At 42.0% G+C, this 6,663-nt stretch overlaps 1 pseudogene; it reads left to right on the top strand.

The window, feature by feature from the left end:
• Nucleotides 1-4,127: 4,127 nt before the first annotated feature.
• On the top strand, nucleotides 4,128-5,863 carry LOC128314246 (heterogeneous nuclear ribonucleoprotein A1-like; annotated as a pseudogene).
• Nucleotides 5,864-6,663: the final 800 nt, after the last annotated feature.

The following is a 6,663-nucleotide window of genomic DNA, read 5'->3' as shown; positions in this document are numbered from 1 at the left end:
TAAGACTCTAGAATTTCTACCCTCATTTAATATGAATCTAGTAATTGCTGTCCTAAAGCTGATGCCAGAAAGACTGTTGTTTTCCCTAGTGTTTACAAGGGAGCTATTCCCCTCTTGGGTGCAATCAGGATGCCATGGGTCCAGTGAAGAGGGAGACTTAAAGAGTTGGCTGGGAGAAAGCAGATTGCTAGAAGTACTTCTGTGTTTTGTCCAGAAAGCAATGGCGTCTGGACTATTCTCCAGTGTTCCTCTGTCCTGAAGGGTTAATGTACAAACCATCTGTTCTCTCCCTCAGATAGCCTGTGCTGTGTAGGAAGCTGACTCTTCCTCCTCCTTCATGAAAAGAACATGGCTCAATTTGTAATTACTTCTTCCTTTTTGGACTATACACTTCCAGTAGTCTGTGTGATGTAATTTGGCTAGGAGTCAAGATAATTACAATTTGCCACTATTTTTGTCCTTAAGAGATTGTAATTACATAACAAAATGAATCTAGTGAAGACAGTAGTGTCTTGTCACTATGCCTAGGAGTATGACAAATAAAAACATCAGTACATGACTCCCCAGCTTATTTACCTCCCCAACTTGTGAACAGAATTCTGCCGATGTCCAGTGAGCTCTAACATCCCACCTACCTCAACCTGTCCAAAAGTACCTGGATCCATCAGCAAGCCCTGTGGAATTTAACTCTAAACTCTGGAATCAACCCATTCCTACCTCTTCATTACCACCTTTTTTATTTTCATCTCTTTGTAAATGGGCTCCGTGCATCCATTATTGTTCCTTTCATATAATTTTATTCAAAGCAGCCAGCATAATTTTTTTAGACATTTAGATTTATTTATGCTATCCCTCTATTTAAAACATATCTTGACTTCCCATTGCCCTTAGAATTAAATGCAAGCTTTTTAGGTATTACAAAACCCCACGCCATCCAGCTCCTACCTACTTCTCCACTTTGTCTCATTTTATTTCCCCTCCTTCACTGAATTGTAGCCACAATGAACTTAGACTTAAATGGGATTCTCCTGAAAGCAGACTCTAAGACAAGGATTTCTATGTTTTAGTTTATAGACTAATATGAATTTTCTGCCAACTGTTAAATATATCCATCTCAATTATGCACTCAGGGGCCAGGGAACTGACCACAAGATAGTTTTATGGACTAACTGGACCAACCATGAAATAGATGTGACATTTTGAGTCCCCTGATGTCACTGTACTAAAACCCTGCATTCAGTGACTTTCAAAGTATCTGGGTATTCCTTTTTGACCAGTGTATAGTTACTTTGATAAATAGCCATAGGAAACTTTGGGGAAGAACTGGAAGAATCATTACTATATCTACTTGCTGTGGTGTTTCAAGTTCTTTGCTCCAGGATACTTGGCCTTTTCTTCAGTGATTGAACTTGTGTCTGAGAAATGACTGGGGTCTGGAACACTGATAAGGAATTGTGATTTTTCACTGTGACAACTGACACCAGATTTCTTTTTGCCTGCTCTTGGTATTTTCTTTGAGACAGGTAGTGTTTATATACGTCAAGTAATATTCATGTTGGCTGCCTATCTATTTTTCCAAAAGAACATTATTGCCATTTGTCCTTGCAGGTAAGAGCTTCAAGTTGCCATTTTTGAGCCATTCTGTTCTTTATAGCAATTACTTCCACCTTGCATCTCATGACTAAATAACATCATTTGGCCTCTGATATTTCCAGAAGCCATTTATCTTTATTGACCCTATGGAGCCCAATTCTAGAGTAACTTTCCCTACCATCAGCTGTCACCTAGCTGTCACCTACAGAGGATGTTTACCACTGTTTGTGTCTCTATGATGCCAGAGGACCCCTCACTGAGATGCCTTATTTTTGTAAGATGCCTTATTTTCCCCCTCATGGAACATGGTCATCAATCTGATGGGTTTTCTGATCTTCTATGATAGTTCTTTACTAGCATGCTCATCTAAGACTTTTGACTCCTTCCTAGAGGTAGTCTGTTGTCTCTACTTCAATTACTTTGGCCATCACTATTTTCAAGCTTCCATAAGCCATTGAAGCAGTGAATTCAAATTTAGAGTTTAGGAAAGGATATGTAGAACTGGTCCTGAGTCATTGGGGAGTATCCTCCACATATTACTATCAACAAGTTTTCTCTTATCCACTCATACTTCAGTCTTCCTGTCTTTTCCCTGGAGAGTCCAATTCCAGCATCCCCCAGGTTCACTCCCAGCCATATTCTCTCCATTCCTGTCAGTACATATTAACCAGGTTCCAAAACTTTTTTGGTGATTTTTTTTTTTTCTATGAAAGCATGGATGGTACTTCCTTAATTGGGTCATGGTGGCTCTTGATCCTCACTATTGGTCTAGAAGCCATGAGGAAAGATGAGGTCATATACTTAGAAGGGAAAACAACATCTTTCAAGGCATTGGCCTCAGGTGAGACCTTTGCATGTTTCCAAGTAGTAGGAGGTGGCATTAGCAAGGAGTTATGGGGCATTTCTGTAATCTCCAGAGTGTTCAAGGGAATGTGGGCATTTAGACTTCTTAAGTGTGTTCCTTTATGTGTTTCTAACACAGGCCTTTATTCATAGGGCCAAACTTTAACATAGATTTACTGAGAATGAGAATTCAGCCTTATTTATAATTCTGCTATTATAAAACCAAGTACTGAGATTGATTTTCAGCATAGTCTGCCCTTAAGCTGCAGGAAATTAGCTATTTCAATGCTGCTGGGAGGCTCTCAAGCTTTTATATTGTGACTGAATTGGTAGTTAGCTGACCTGAACCTGTCATTTTCTTCCTTAAGAGCATCATTGGCGCTTAGTAACCAACCAGCTCCATGGTTCCTAAACTTATAATTGTCCTTATATCTCTGTAAATTGCATAAGCTGGTGCATTCCCTTCTACTTCTATCCCAGCCCAACTCACCACAGATAAGAGCCTTAGTAATGCTAAGCACACTCATCCCATTTAAGATAAGGAATGAGGTTAAAAATCAAAGGCAAAACTATCTAAATCTGTACTTTACTTTTAATTTTATAGGTTTAGAACCTGAGGCACAAAGTGATCAAAGTAATCCTCCAGGTAGTTAGTAGCAGAGCTTAGCCTAAAGTAAGTCCTTTGACTTACTCTAGCAGTCCTTCTGGCAGTCCAAGTAGAATATAAAATTTCCCATTTTTGTCATACAGATCATTTCTTGAAAGTATTTCTAAGTGGTATTCTTGTTGCTCGTGGTGCTCCACTCAGATCTCTTCTACCAGCTGGTGCACTCATGCCCCAGATGTTCTGAATGTTATCCAGTAACAACTCATGCTGCTCCTTCTCCAGAGAGGTAACTCTTGGCCAAAGGAAGAGGAGGAGGAGGAGGAGGAGGAGGAGGAGGAGGAGGAGGAGGAGGAGGAGGAGGAGGAGGAAGAAGGAAACAACCTGTGGGAGGATGCACTACACCTCACCTCTTTCCTCTCACCTGCTCACCTGGGCCAGACCTTGGCCAATAAGTGGCTCAAGGCATAAGGGGCCAGGCCCCTTACTTTGAGGTACAACTTTTATTGTACAATTTATGTTTCAGAATTATCATGTAATCAGACTAAAGTGAGTACATTTTTGTTTAGCCTTTTCATCTGTTCTATCCTGCCTCCCTCATTCTCTTTTTCCTAAGAATATTCACCCAATTAATCACTTAAGAATATCCATCTTAGATTTCTAGGGAACTCCAAATAAGACAGCTGGTAAAAGAAGTCTCTAAGGATGGATTCTGAAGTTAGATTTCTCACCAGCTGTGTGGCCATGATTATGTAAAGTAATGATAGCCCCTGGCATGCTGGAACTATGTGATTGCTAAAACTAACTGAAATGAAGTACAGGTAGAAGATAAAGGTCTCATTGGTACAGTGCCTTGGACACTTGAGAAGTATGGTAGAGGGAACAAGAAATATCCATTCCACAATTCTTATAGTTACTAACATGCTGGTGATGTATTAAAGAGAGAAAATTACACTTAGGTATATTAACCAATGATTTAAATCAAGGTTTAAGAGACAGATGTCTTCTTTGACAATATTTTTAAAGACCCACATCTGGTATAGTGGTGGGAAATATGGTGAAGTAGGAAGATCCTGAGTTCACCTCCTCCCATGAATGTACCAAGGCTGTAACTCCATGTAGAACAACTGTCCCTAGATAATGACGTGAAGGCTAGCAGATTTCCATAGCTAAAGATTTAAAGAAAAATACACACTGAGAAGTGTAGGAAGGGCAGAATGTCCTCTCATCAGGAAGCAAACCCTCAGTGTGAAAACCCACAAGTGGGAGGGATATCACATTTACAAAGGTCTTCCCTGAAAAAGGAAGGTTTCAAACCCGATATGAGATAATCCATGCTCTGGGAAGACAAGCCTCCATATTGTCTGTTTTTCAAAATTAACAGAGCTTAATTCTGGGAGGGCCTGAGGCCTATAGGAAATAAAGACTCCACTCTTAAAGGGCCTACCCATAATCTCACACTCTCTGAAATTTAGAAGAGGCAGCAATTTAAAAAAGGACCTGGGGCTTTCTGCCTGTGGACACCACTGAGTAAGCGTCATTAAAGCCTCCCCTCCCACCACGTCTAAGTCGGAGTCTCCCAAAGAGCCTGAACAGTTGTGGAAGCTTTTCATCGGAGGTTTGAGCTTTGAAACAACTGATGAGAGTCTGAGGAGCCATTTTGAACAATGGGGAATGCTTAAGGACTGTGTGGTAATGAGAGATTTGAACACCAAGCGCTCCAGAGGCTTTGGATTTGTCACCTATGCCACTGTGGAAGAGGTGGATGTAGCCATGAATGCCAGGCCACACAAGGTGGATGGAAGAGTTGTAGAACCAAAGAGTGCTGTCTCAAGAGAAGATTCTCAAAGACCTGGTGCCCACTTAACCGTGAAAAAGATTTTTGTCGGTGGCATTAAAGAAGACACTGAAGAATGCCATCTAAGAGAATTTTTTGAATAGTATGGGAAAATTGAAGTGATTGAAATCATGACTGACTGAGGTAGTGGCAAAAAGAGAGGCTTTGCTTTTGTAACATTTGACAACCATGACTCTGTAGACAAGATTGTCATTCAAAAATACCATACTGTGAATGGCCACAACTGTGAAGTAAGGAAAGCTTTATCTAAGCAAGAGATGGCTAGTACTTCCTCCAGCCAAAGAGGTCAAACTTCGGTAGTGGCCGTGGAGGTGGTTTTGGTGGGAATGACAACTTTGGCTGTGGAGGAAACTTCAGTGCCACTGTTGGTGGCAGTCAAGGTGGTGGTGGATATGGTGGCAGTGGGGATGGCTATGATGGATTTGGTAACAATGGAAGCAACTTTGGAGGTGGTGGAAGCTATAATGATTTTGGCAATTACAAAAATCAATCTTCAAATTTTGGACCCATGAAAAGAGGAAATTTTGGAGGCAGAAGCTCTGGCCCCTATGGTGGCAGACACCAATATTTTGCCAAACCACGAAACTAAGGTGGCTATGGCAGTTCCAACAGCAGCAGTAGCTATGGCAGTGGCAGAAGGTTTTAATTACTGCCAGGAAACAAAGCCTAGCAGGAAAGGAGAGCCAGAGAAGTGACAGGAAACCTATAGGTTACAACAGGTTTGTGAACTCAGCCAAGCACAGTGGTGGCAGGGCCTAGCTGCTACAAAGAAGACATGTTTTAGACAATACTCATGTGTATGGGCAAAAACCTTGAGGACTGTATTTGTGACTAATTGTATAACAGGTTATTTTCATGTCTGTTCTGTGGAAACTGTAAAGCATTCCAACAAAGGGTTTTAATGTAGTTTTTTTTTTTTTGCACCCATGCTGTTGATTGCTAAATGTAATAGTCTGATCATGATGGTGGATAAATGTGTCTTTAAAAAAAAAATGCACCTGGGCCATAGATGAAAGAGATTTATTGATTAATTTTAGGGTGTGTGCCAGAGGGGCAGGGATCTGGAGGAACTTTCTCTGGGAATGTAAGCACAGGTGGGCTTGCCTTCTTTCAGCCTAGGTCATTCAGTTCTGACATTATCTACCTTGCTAACACTGCTTGCCCTGACCCAGTATTCCCATGTAGATTTGTTCCACCCAATCTGCTGACCCCTATAGGCACCCCTCCAAAGAGGCTACCACCTGCCACATCTGGTGGGCAACCTCAGCTGGGACTGGTGCCCCTCAAGTGACTCTTGTCCTGGAAAGGGTAGGCCAGCCTAGCCTACCAGCACACCCACAGCAGCTACTGGGCTTCACAGCCAGCCACACCTGGGGCTAACCCCACTGACCATTATACCAGCAGCAGTTGCAACTGGGCCTCTCAGCTTGCCATTCTGGGGCTCATACTTACCCACCAGTGCACCTGTAGTAGTTGCAGCTGACCATTCATCCAGCCAGCCCAAAGGCCTGTCCCACCCACCATCACACCCACAGCAGTTGCAGCTCAATCACAACAGGAGGCCACAAACAGCTCACACAAGGCAAACCCCTAGGGCACCTAGTTCTGGTAATAAGGAATATTGCATTTCTGGGCCCACAGAATGCCATCTACATAAGATCATAACCTCTAAGACCAAGAGATGGAGCTGACCTACCTAATATTTAGAAAAAAACAGGCAGTCAGACAACATAAGGAGACAGAGGAATTCCAAACAAAAGAATAT

The sequence above is a fragment of the Acinonyx jubatus genome, chromosome B1, assembly GCF_027475565.1.
Source record: "Acinonyx jubatus isolate Ajub_Pintada_27869175 chromosome B1, VMU_Ajub_asm_v1.0, whole genome shotgun sequence".
Taxonomy (NCBI): domain Eukaryota; kingdom Metazoa; phylum Chordata; class Mammalia; order Carnivora; family Felidae; genus Acinonyx; species Acinonyx jubatus.
The sequence above is the reverse complement of the archived record's forward strand: the minus strand, read 5'-3'. Positions and strand labels throughout refer to the sequence as shown.